The following is an 11,268-nucleotide window of genomic DNA, read 5'->3' on the forward strand; positions in this document are numbered from 1 at the left end:
CACAATGCTCGGCTGAAAGATGAATCGCAGCACTGCAGTGGAAAACCTCCTCCTGCCCCTCTCCCCCCTTCCCCCATTGGTATCACTTTACCAAATCCCCACTGATGGCAGTGTCCCACGTCTAATATCAGTTTCAAAACCCACTCATAACCTTTAGATAAATTATAGAATGAAAGTCTCATGTGGGACAAGCTTTTACTGAATGATGCTCTAATAGTTTTGGGAGGAATTAAAGCTCAGGGAAGGTAGGATGATCCTGGTCATAGTTATGTAAATGTTCAGACCTATTATTCTGACCATTTGTGGTAATAGCCGCCATGTCAGCCTGTATCGTGTGGTCAAATGTTATATCATAATCCGTAGAATATTTCTCATTTGGTAAAGCAGCGTTTAGGTAGAAATCATTCAAAAGTTAGCATTCCCTGTGTGTGGGTTTTTTTCAATTTCCCCCTCCTCCTCAACACAATGGAGTTAGAGCCGTGATAGAAGAGAGACGGGGTCACTTGGCTGAGATTCATCCCCTGAAGCTCCACAGTTTATCCTCCCTGTCTCTTTTACCAGCGGAGACAGAGGGATGGGAGAGACAAACATCTTGTTTTCTTCTCACCTCGCGGGTATAGCTTCGATCTAAATCTCGGATCCTGGTTGAGAAGGTGGATGGGGCCGTCTGAGGTCAGGAGATGGTGCCCACGAGAGGGATACGGTTTCGCCGGAGATGAATGTTTCGTCTGGCAAGCCCTCTAAAATGCACTTAACATTTTATACAAGTTCTGGGCGCTGCTGAAAGCCGGGCCCCACCGCACGATTTCCCTGCCTCTTTGCTGCTTTCCCCCGTCCTAATTGATCGAGCCGGCCGGGCCATCCCGTACTGTCTGCACTCATTTCCAGTCAGGCTTGTTTAAGCATTACAGATTGGAGTCATATGGCTTTGCTAAAGGGGAAGCTGTCTCCTAGTGTTACCGGGGAGACAGGCGGGCAGACAGGCAGACATGGGTGAGAGACAGCAACATGCGGGCCTGAAAACCCAGTCGACAAACCTGGAGGCAGCTCCACAATGTTTGTGCTAATGCTGCATTTCGGGGTTAGGTGTAATGTGAGCCTTCATTAAGAGGTCAAAGAACTGCTGTTTTTCTAATTCTTCTACCAAGATGCATTGTGTGCACTTGCAAGGCTTTATACATATTCTGAATAAATGTTTTCCCTCGTCTCCCTGACCCCCAGTTGTAAGACAGAAGCAGTGCTTGAACAACTCCACAGGAATCCCATATATGGCACACCCTCTTTCTGCTTAACTCTACCAGTGCTATAGATTTCTAAATATCAATACAGGTAATTTTATGCATGACCCACCAATCCAACTATCCTGCAGAAAGCCTACAGCTAGTGACGGGGAGCCGGTAACGACCAGGTCACCTGCAGTAATTTGAGGCTCAATTCTGTAATGCATTTAAAAAGCTGTTTATTTCATTGAACGCGTTCGGTGATCCAATCCTGGTTGGCTATTACTTCATGTAACTTCCATCACATCACTTGCTCTGTCCCTTATTATTAGGGAATGGGCATAGAAAAAACAGCACCACGTTTCCCTCAGATTCATTCCAGTTTTGGTTTAACTGTTTAATTCAATAACAGGTGCAGGGTTCTGGTTTGAGTCTGCTTGGGGTTAGCCTGTTTAAAGTTGTGATCTCAGTGTCAGGTGTCCTGGCCTGTTTTTCAGGGGTTATAGTTCAGATAAATTCCACTGCAGCATAAAGTTATTCTTGATTGAGGATAAAAAGTGAACGTCAAACTCTCACTTAGAAGTCTTCCTCAACTGAGTAACGTCTTTATCTGTGCACTCGTGAGAGAATAGTTCGCCCTCAAGCGTAATGAAGTACTGCAACACACACACACACACACACGCACACGCACACACACACACACACACACACACACACACACACACACACACACACACACACACACACATACTGATGCATTGAGCTCAACAATCACCTCCCTCCCTTTTAACTCTCGTCTGCTCTGTCTTACACTGTCTCGTGCCTCCTTTTGCTGTCCATCCTCCGCCATCCTCTTGATATCTTTCTGTTTCCTCCCTCTCTCCTACCCCCCCCCCCTTTCTCACTGACAACCTCTTCTTAACAGAGAGCAGCAGACTGTGAAAACAGGCGAGAGGCAACGTGTCGGGGCTTGTGTTTGTGTCGTCTCATCCTGTACGTCTGCAGAGGGAGGACAGCATAATTAACTCAATGAAACGTCAGAATGGAAATGATATTAATTGCGTTAGTCGAGATAACACAGCTAGTACTTGTGTTTTATCATTTATCAATTCATCAATCTGGTGTTCCCATAATGCTGCCGGCTTCAGGTGCACTCGTTCAGGAGCTTTTAGTGGGAAATGGAAACCAAATGAGCTTTCAACGTGGCTTAGTTTTTACCTCATAATTGTTTTATTTAATGAAACAAGTGTGTAGAGGTGCTGCAATTACATCTCACAGGCAAACACACATATTAGATTAATTCATTTCTTCCGCCCATCAATTTTCTACAACACTTGTCCATTGGCCGATTTAATGAGTTTATTGCAAAATGTAAAAGGATTTCGAACAGATCAGGAAAAAAATAGAATGACAGACATTGAAGATGTAACGTGACCTTTACTTTGAATTGTTGTTTTGGTTTCCATCCTCTTTGCTTCGAGGATTTAATTGACTTTGTAGGTTCCCTCTCTGTGCCCTCAACAATGCTCGATGGAAACACGGCTTTACTGTACTTCAATCAATGCAATATTGTTTTTCAGGACAGGTTTCCTTGAGTGCCAGTCCAATAACGTGGACTCGGATTTAATTGAAAAGGGAGTGAGAGAAAGAGATAAGAGAGAATGAGATAGTAGTGACCTTTCCTGCAGTTTAAAATGCCACAGTTGTCTTTGTCGTTGACTCCAGTGTCTGGCTAAGTTTGATGGCAGTTAGGCTCCAGCTTTTGGAGAGCTCATCTAGAGATATACCCCTGAAACAATTTTGAAAAGGTCTGCTATGACCACTACCTATTTGTCTTTACCACAAGTATAACCTGGCATTGTCGTTCTGGTCTTGGTAGACTGAATTTGTGTGTTTGAGTGTGTGTGTGTGTAGAGGATGCTTTCTTCCACCTGGGCGACCTGCTCTTATCTAAGCTGTGGCTGCACCCTGCTGCCTTCGCCCACTGGCAAAGTCTGTGTGTGCGTGTGTGCGTTGGCCGTAACACTGTGTGCAGCCGTCACTGTGATCTCACATCACTCAGAGGCTGCTGAGCCATGCATTGACATTCCAGACGGCCTGCCTCTGTGGCAAAAAATAGATATGTAAAACGACAAGCCCCCTTTTTCTCCTCCGTTTTCCCACGCATAGTTTGTCTGAGCTGCTGGGTGAAAAAAAAAGAAAGGTCTCTGGTCTGTGTCAGCTCATATGAGAAGGAGTCAGCATGTGTGTAGGGGAGTGACATTTCACTGCTTAGGCAAATGAGATGGAGGAGAACAAGGTGAAAGGACACAAGGTCCATGCTTTAAACCAGTTTTTATTTCTGCAGGTAGAGGGGTTTTTATTGGTGTGTGTGTTGATTTCAAAACTGCTGATAAATCAGTTTTTTTCTGGCAACATACTGAAGACACTGTATTTTCACTTTAGCTCGAGATGGCACAGTCTGCACGTGCAAAAGTTTTAGTCGTAATTCGCTGTAAGGCAAACACTAGTTCCAGGGAGGGAGTGTAAATGGAAAAGCATTATCATCGGAGCAGTGGAACACTTTTAAGTATTGGAATATTATAATTCTGGTCACAACACTGAAGAAACCAAATTAATAACTTTCGAAACACATTATCATTCCCCACAATCAATTCAGCTTACATTTGTCATTGTTTTATACTGATATATGTCTCTATAGCTCCCCCAGTCGCCCTGTCATTGAGCCAAGTATCAAAGTGATGTATTTTTTTTTTTTTATGTGATGACCGTGATGCATTTATACTATCTTCAAAGTTACAGTTAACTGAAGTGAAATAGAAATTATTACACATATTTTATCTTGCAACGAACAGATGACTTTTCAACCTGATGATACTCCCAATGACAGCTTCAATCTTTATAAACAGCAACAAAAAACAAATCAACCTGCAACTGTGGAACGTGGTAAAGTTTGGGCACTATGCTAAGTTACTAAAGCTCCTAAGTACCATTACAATTCACCCAATAATCGTCAAGACCTTTCATTCAGGAATACAAATGTCAAACTGCTGTTGGTTAAAAAGCAAGAGGAAGATCAGGGTACTCTCCCTAAACCAGTGGCTTTCGGAGAGTTGAAAAATGAACATGAAACAGTCACGTATCTGAACCCATATCTGCAGTGATTGATATGTTTGAACTTGAGCATTCAGCGAATTCAGAGGTACGACTCCAAAGAAATGCAACATCAGCCTGTCTGGTCAAACTCCTCTGTATAGGCCCTGACTACTGAATTGATCCTGTCATGTATGGGATTGTTTTCATTAACACTGCGCTGAGGGGTTAGAGGTCTGGCTCAGCACATCAGCCCCAGAAGTGCTGGGACCCAGTGTCTTGCTCAGCAGGGCTGCGGTGCGGGTACCGGGGCATTTCTTTTCTGTAAGGGCGGCCTCTTTGATTCTCTGACTTGGCTCCTTTAGGCTCGTCAAAGCACAAGTTTGCATTTTCTTTCTCATCCAAATAAAACTGTTATACATCACTGCCAGCCTTGACTGATTGAGCAGAACAGCAGGGGGGAGCGATCTGTGGCTGCTGCACTCGATTGATAGATTGGGACCCTCCGCAGAAGCCATAAAAGTAATGGGCATTATACTGTGCTAAATGACAAATAAAACATTGTTGTAACAGCTGGTGGCAAATTAAATATAATGCACAACCTGGACATGTGGTGGTGACAGAGCCAATCATTGTGGACCTGGCTCTGGCAGTCTCCTGGCCGTATCTCCATATAAGGTGAGGCCGTTATTTTCCCTTAACGCGGTGGCATTTATCACCGGCCACTCCACTGTCTTCTTAAGGAAAACATGTGACTTTAAAAGGCCAATTCATTTTGCATAGATGAGCTGTGTTATGTGAGAATCAATAAAGCCCTTGATGGATGGCCCCGGTCATTGCACAGGGCTGGTGTAGTAGTTGTCACAAAGGAGACATTAATGCCTCGTTCTCTCCTAACCCCCCCCCCCTTCTGTTTCTCTTTTCTCTATTGTCTGCAGCAGCTCTGTAAATTTTAGAAATGAGAAATGGCTTTCTGTTCCTCCTTCTGTACACTCGATGTTTTACCATAACAGGCAGTTCATCTCTAAAAACACGGAGGCCACACAGGCACACTCCGCAAAGATCTGCCAACGTCACAATGGGTGAAAAGTGAAATAACTTAAGCTGCATAAGAAGTGAGTGGTTCTGTTTGCCTGTGTGTGTCTCCTCTCAGATCTGAGCAGTGTAATAGTTTACTCTGTGTCCTGCAGCCTCTCCGTGTTTGCTTCAGGAAGTATCGCTTGACCAAAGATTGTAAAAGTGGAGCTGTGTCAGTTTTTACAAGTTGAAATGTAAAATGTTTTCAAGTGTAGAAGCTAAGGGTTAGCCAATATGTGCCTCGATGGATGCTTTTGATTTAAATGACTTGCTAGTGAGACATCTACTGTATCTCTGATGATCATCGTGCACTACACAAGTTAAGAAAAATCCGGCCTTACCCAATCTCTGAGCGTTTGTTGTCTGATGATGAAAAAACCTCTGGGGACAGTGACCACTTTCTTGGGGCTCTTGCATTAGACAGCACATATCTGCGCCAAGACTGTGTCTTCTGTTTGAATTGCACTCTTTACACTTGGACTAGTTTATTTTTAATCAAATCAGTCAAATATTTTTCTTCACACAAAAAAATACTGCGATACATTAAAACACGACAGCTTGTGAATTTCTGTGAATGTGTTCCTCCAAACCCTAAACCGAAACAAGATGGCTTCCAGCCCCAAAAGCTTGTGCCTTTATATACAATTTATTAGGAGTTCCTTTGCTGACCACATGTTGTTATGAATAGCTGAAATAGTATTTTGCCATATCTGGCTAAAGAATTATTGTAAAGTTTGGGGATTTCACTCAACAGCCTCTTAAGGGTTATTAAACCCTGGCCAGAATATAATTCGGAGAGGAAACGCTCAACCTGTGTTATTTGACTGTATGTTGGTGACTTTTAAAAAGGCTCAGCTAAAAAAGATGCTGAATATTAGCTGCTAACATCAGACGAACGTCAGCTGGCTTCAAAACATCATAAAGCTTGAACACAATATTGGGAGGATGACTGAGGCCATGACCAACAGGGTGTCACTTTGTGAGAGAGCGCCACGGGGATGACGGATGGCTGCTCCGGCTCCACCCTGCTGGCTGCCCATCCATTGTGATAGATGCAGGAATGAGAGGAGCACAGGGTCTTTGGATTTCATTTGCTCAATGCTGTTCACTTGCTTCTATTGATTTTGTGGCAGTAAACTGTGTGTGTCTGTTTGTGTGTGTGGGTGTTGGTGTCTTTAATTGATGAATTGCTCTCAAAAGAACAGTGATAAACAACTACATAGCTGAGAAGATATAAACCCATGCTGAACATGAAAATGAAATATTTGTGATTTGTGAGACAAATCTAATGTTGTCATCATTCAAACAGACGCATTAACATTATTGGCTATACATGATTAATATGTCGACCACCAGGCTGCAAGAAATGGTGCTTTTCTTTCATTTTTCTCTGGTGTCATTATTAAAGATCTTCTGACATGTTCAGTATAATCATGCAGGATTCTGTTCTGTGTCAACGCTCCACATTGGCACACCGCTAGTAATTTAATTGGAAGACCTAAAGTACACCGTGAAAACCAATCTCCATAATTCTACAATCAAAGTATTGATTTTCTATTTGACACTCTGTTAAACACAGTGACTCAGCCAAGGTTGCCAGATATTGACGAAATCCCCTGAGTTAGGCCCCACTCGTCCCTAATGAGCCCTCAATAGACCAACATCTGACACACACACACAAACACACAAACACACACACCACTATTGTGACAAAACACAAATCACAAGGTAATCAATATATTTGAATATAGGTGTATGTTCAAGCACCATATAATGTGATGAGAGATTGTACTTCAGAATAACTAGAAGTTTGTGATCTGAGCTAGAGGAATACATCCTGTTTAGTCACTTTAAAATCATTAGGAATCATATTTTAGTTTTTTCAAATAAAAACAGGGATCAGAGAATTTTAAGTACAGCATATTTGTTTAAAGATCATTTGGATATTGACTTCAGAAATAATGAGGTGCTTTGAATGTAGAAAAATGAATGTATGAGATAAGAAAATATATCTGGAATTGAGATAGCTAGATACTTCATTGATCCACATGGATTTTTAGGAGTATATAGAGTTATAGTCCGTTACTGGCGTCACTGGTTTGTACTCAGGGTGCAGAGGATCGGCCACAATCCTACCTGCATGCTGGTTATTAACATTCAAGATATAGACATTTTGCATTACATGTGTTTTTCTCACATCCTCACACTATGTTTTTTCTTTCTTCTCAGTGTTTGTTCTTTCCTATATAAAGTCAAAGACCTGTCATCAAGTCCCCCAGTGAGCTCTTCATCCATCTCCCTAATACTTATTACTACCCTGTGTGTGTGTGTGTGTGTGTTTGTGTTTGTGTGTGTTGTTGGGAGGTAGCAGTGGCTGTTTTTCATCCATCCCTGACAGAGACTCTTGGATTAAATAAAAATATCTCAATCCCATTGACAGTGGGACAACACACACACACACACACACACACTAACTGACAGGACAGAGATAGAGAGTGCATCAGGTAGACAGATGAGACAAACAGAGGACGGACATGGGAATAGAGAGGAGAAGAGAGAAGAAGAAGAGAGAGAGAGAGAGCGAGAGCGAGAGAGAGAGAGAGAGAGCACAAGAAGAGTCAAGAAGAATCACACAAAGAGAGGATAGTGTTTGGAAACTTTGTGGGGAAATTCACAGTTTGTCTTATTACTCAATTGGCTGAAATGCAGTTCTAGTGCTGAAGAATGGAAACCGACAGGTTCTAAAAATGAAGGGGCCTCCAAAATAAAGACACAGGCATTTTGTCATTTTGAAAGTAGAACAAATTAATTTTTTCTCAAATTGACTGAACATAATTGAGTCAGAACCTTTAAATTAAGTTATCACTTCCTGCCACTCAGGCAGGAACAGCAGGAAGGAGTCAATCTAAATAGTTCTTAGACACAATGCATGTGTTAGCATGGCATAAATCATATATATAATATATTTTAATACGCTTTCTTTACCTAGAAATTGTGTGGTGTGATTAAACATTTGTTTAGTAATCTGATCATCACTTGGTGATGTGTGATGTTGCTAAGCAAAAAGAAATGATTGCACATGAGTGTATCTACCCCTCCACTGAGGGATGGGCTCCTAACTGTGGGCAGCATATCAGTCAATGTCTGTGCTTGTATTTTTTGGAATGGACAAGCAACTGGGTGAGCTCATACATTTCATAAAACATGTTTTGGGTGTTTTTGGTGGCCATTTTTTCCCAGAAAACACACCTGATCCCAAACTTTGCTGTCAAAGTGTGTGTGTGTGTGTGTGTGTGTGTGTTTGTGTGTGTTTGCTGCTGAATCATGTCTTGCCCTCAGTTAAGCGGGTGAAGGTACAGACCACTTTGCACAGTCCTGCAATCCCAGGTCAGGACAAAGGAAAATGATAAATATTCATTCAGATCTAGTCTCCTGTGGTGCAAGGTGCACCTGTGATTTTCAATGTATTCAGCTTTGCCACTAATATTATACAAGAGCATTGTCCTGTTTTTATCCCCAGGAGACATTTGTAATTCCTCCCTAAAACTGCTGTGGGACACTATATTTCACAGCATATTGTGTACCGTGCTTGTTTACTCGCATTAATTATCTCAACACACAATGGGGGACCGAGAAAAGTAAGAATCCTTATGTTTGATAATTTCCATACTTTTGAATACACTGTCAACAAAAAAACTGGTAACTGGTTTTAATGTCGTGGCTGAGCCATGTACTTTTAATCATCAGAAGACGGGATAGTCCAGATTGATTCAGGGTTGTATCAGTATTTGTCAAGGTCATAACAGTTATTGATAAAGCCAGTCACCATTGAGTCATCTGTAAACTTGATCATGGTGTTGTGATTAAGTACCTTTGTTCACTTGTAGGTGAAGAGGGAGTACAGAAGGGGGCTCAGCATACAGCCTTGTGGGATACCAGCGCTCAGGCTTGAGGAGATGTGGTTTTCTAACACACTGTTGTCTGTTGGGTGATAAGTTAGGTGGGGGCGTTGTTGAATGCTGAACTCTTTGTTGCCCGGGTAGTAAGAAGATTTTGATAAAAACCAAGACCAACCTCTCAAAGCACTTCATGATGGTTGAAGTCATGTAGGCACTTGCAGTAGGATATGGAATACTTGCATTACTTCTTCTCTATACAGCAAACCCCTTGATTGGGGAGACTATGTGGTAACAATGAGCCGTGTCCCAATTCAGACCATTTGCATCACGGCTGCACGACAAGGCCATCCCATTTTGAAAATAGACCCACAAAAGTGTCCTTTCATTCCCAAACAACGAAGGATCCAACTGGTGGAGCAAATCCGCCATTTTTCAGACCAGCATAAAGGATAGAACTAGTCCTTCAGAGGATGCAGCGCCTGAATTGCGTCACAGCCTTGGTTAAGGTAATAATCTTCAGGAAATTAATGTATGTCAAATAATAGAGACAGAGTCTGTGTGTGTGTGTGTGTGTTCGGCACAGAGATCACACATCTCCTGCCAGTCTGATAATAAACCACTTAAAGCACGCTCCTTAACCTGCCCAGCTATTTGCTGTCTATAATGTAATTATTAAGTAATTCTTTAATAGCTGGTCGTAACACACTCTCATTCACACAGAGGGACATTTGACTTTTAAATTGTGTTTAATTCTTTGTCTTTACAGCCTCAGACCTAGCCAGGTGCCAGGGCGGTTTTGGCTCACTAAATGTTTAATTTCGATTGAGGACAAGAGGAGCAGGTTATGACACAGTAGTTAAAAGTGCAGTTCTCAATAGGGCTCAAGGTTTCACAGTTTTAATAAAGGGCGCACACCTCTGGGAAAGTGGCCAGTAAAACGACTGGCTCTCTTTCTTGTGAGAGAGAGATGGACTTTAAGGGCCCACTTGGTCTCCGGCTGCAATCAATCAACCACTTTTTCTCAATTATGCGCGTTGAGATAGTGCGGTGGCCAGGTGAGGCTCTGCTTTAAGTTTTCTACTTTAGAAAAAAGAGATAGATTACCAATCAGCGGCTCACACAATACATTGATTACATATTTCATTGCTTGCAAGTCAGTTTGGAGAAAAAAAAAGAATTCCCATATTGTTGCCGAATAAAAAGCAGCAGTGCCGTCACCTGTTTGACTTTATCAGCTAGCAGACAGGATGGGGAACTCCGAAAGGCCTTTAGATCAGCTCTGAGTGGTGTTTAGTTGGGGATTTAAGTAGCAATGTGTTCCTATCACAGTGGAGTGTTTTCCCCCTTTGGGACAAATCACTCCGACACATCTGCCCCTCTCGCTTTGTCTCTAGCCACCCTTTATCTCCAATGGCACTTTAGCTCATTCCACTGCCTCCTAACTTTATTGTGGTTCCATTGTAACTGCTGATGAACACAAACGCTAACGTAAACCTCTCTTCATTCTTGACACCTCCTATTTGCTATCTCCGCTGTGTCAGTCTTTCTTCCTTCCTTGGTCTCGGATTCAATACTGTTCTATTTAAGATTGCAGTCTAATAGGAAGAATGTATTCACTTTTATACTGAGGTATAAGATTGTATCCTCCTCGATGGACTATAAAAATGTCCCGGGCAGAGAAAGACTGAGGGCTATGTCTGACCTTGGTGTGCGTGCAGATGTGTGTGTGTGTGGGGTGTGTGTGTAAAGGACATGTAGTAGTTCTGTTGTCCGTCTGTCTCACAGTAATACAGTCACATACATTCCAACTGTAGTTGTACTTCACCATGACAGCCCTTCTCTACAGATTTGTGATTGACTGGGGTTTCAATGACTTTGCTTCATTTCCCTTCAGTATCTTTAATAGGAGAATAAAGTTTAATTCGGATGCTTAATATCACTAAGTTTTACGACAGTGCAATATGTTGTCCTAAACTATA

The sequence above is a fragment of the Platichthys flesus genome, chromosome 13, assembly GCF_949316205.1.
Source record: "Platichthys flesus chromosome 13, fPlaFle2.1, whole genome shotgun sequence".
Taxonomy (NCBI): domain Eukaryota; kingdom Metazoa; phylum Chordata; class Actinopteri; order Pleuronectiformes; family Pleuronectidae; genus Platichthys; species Platichthys flesus.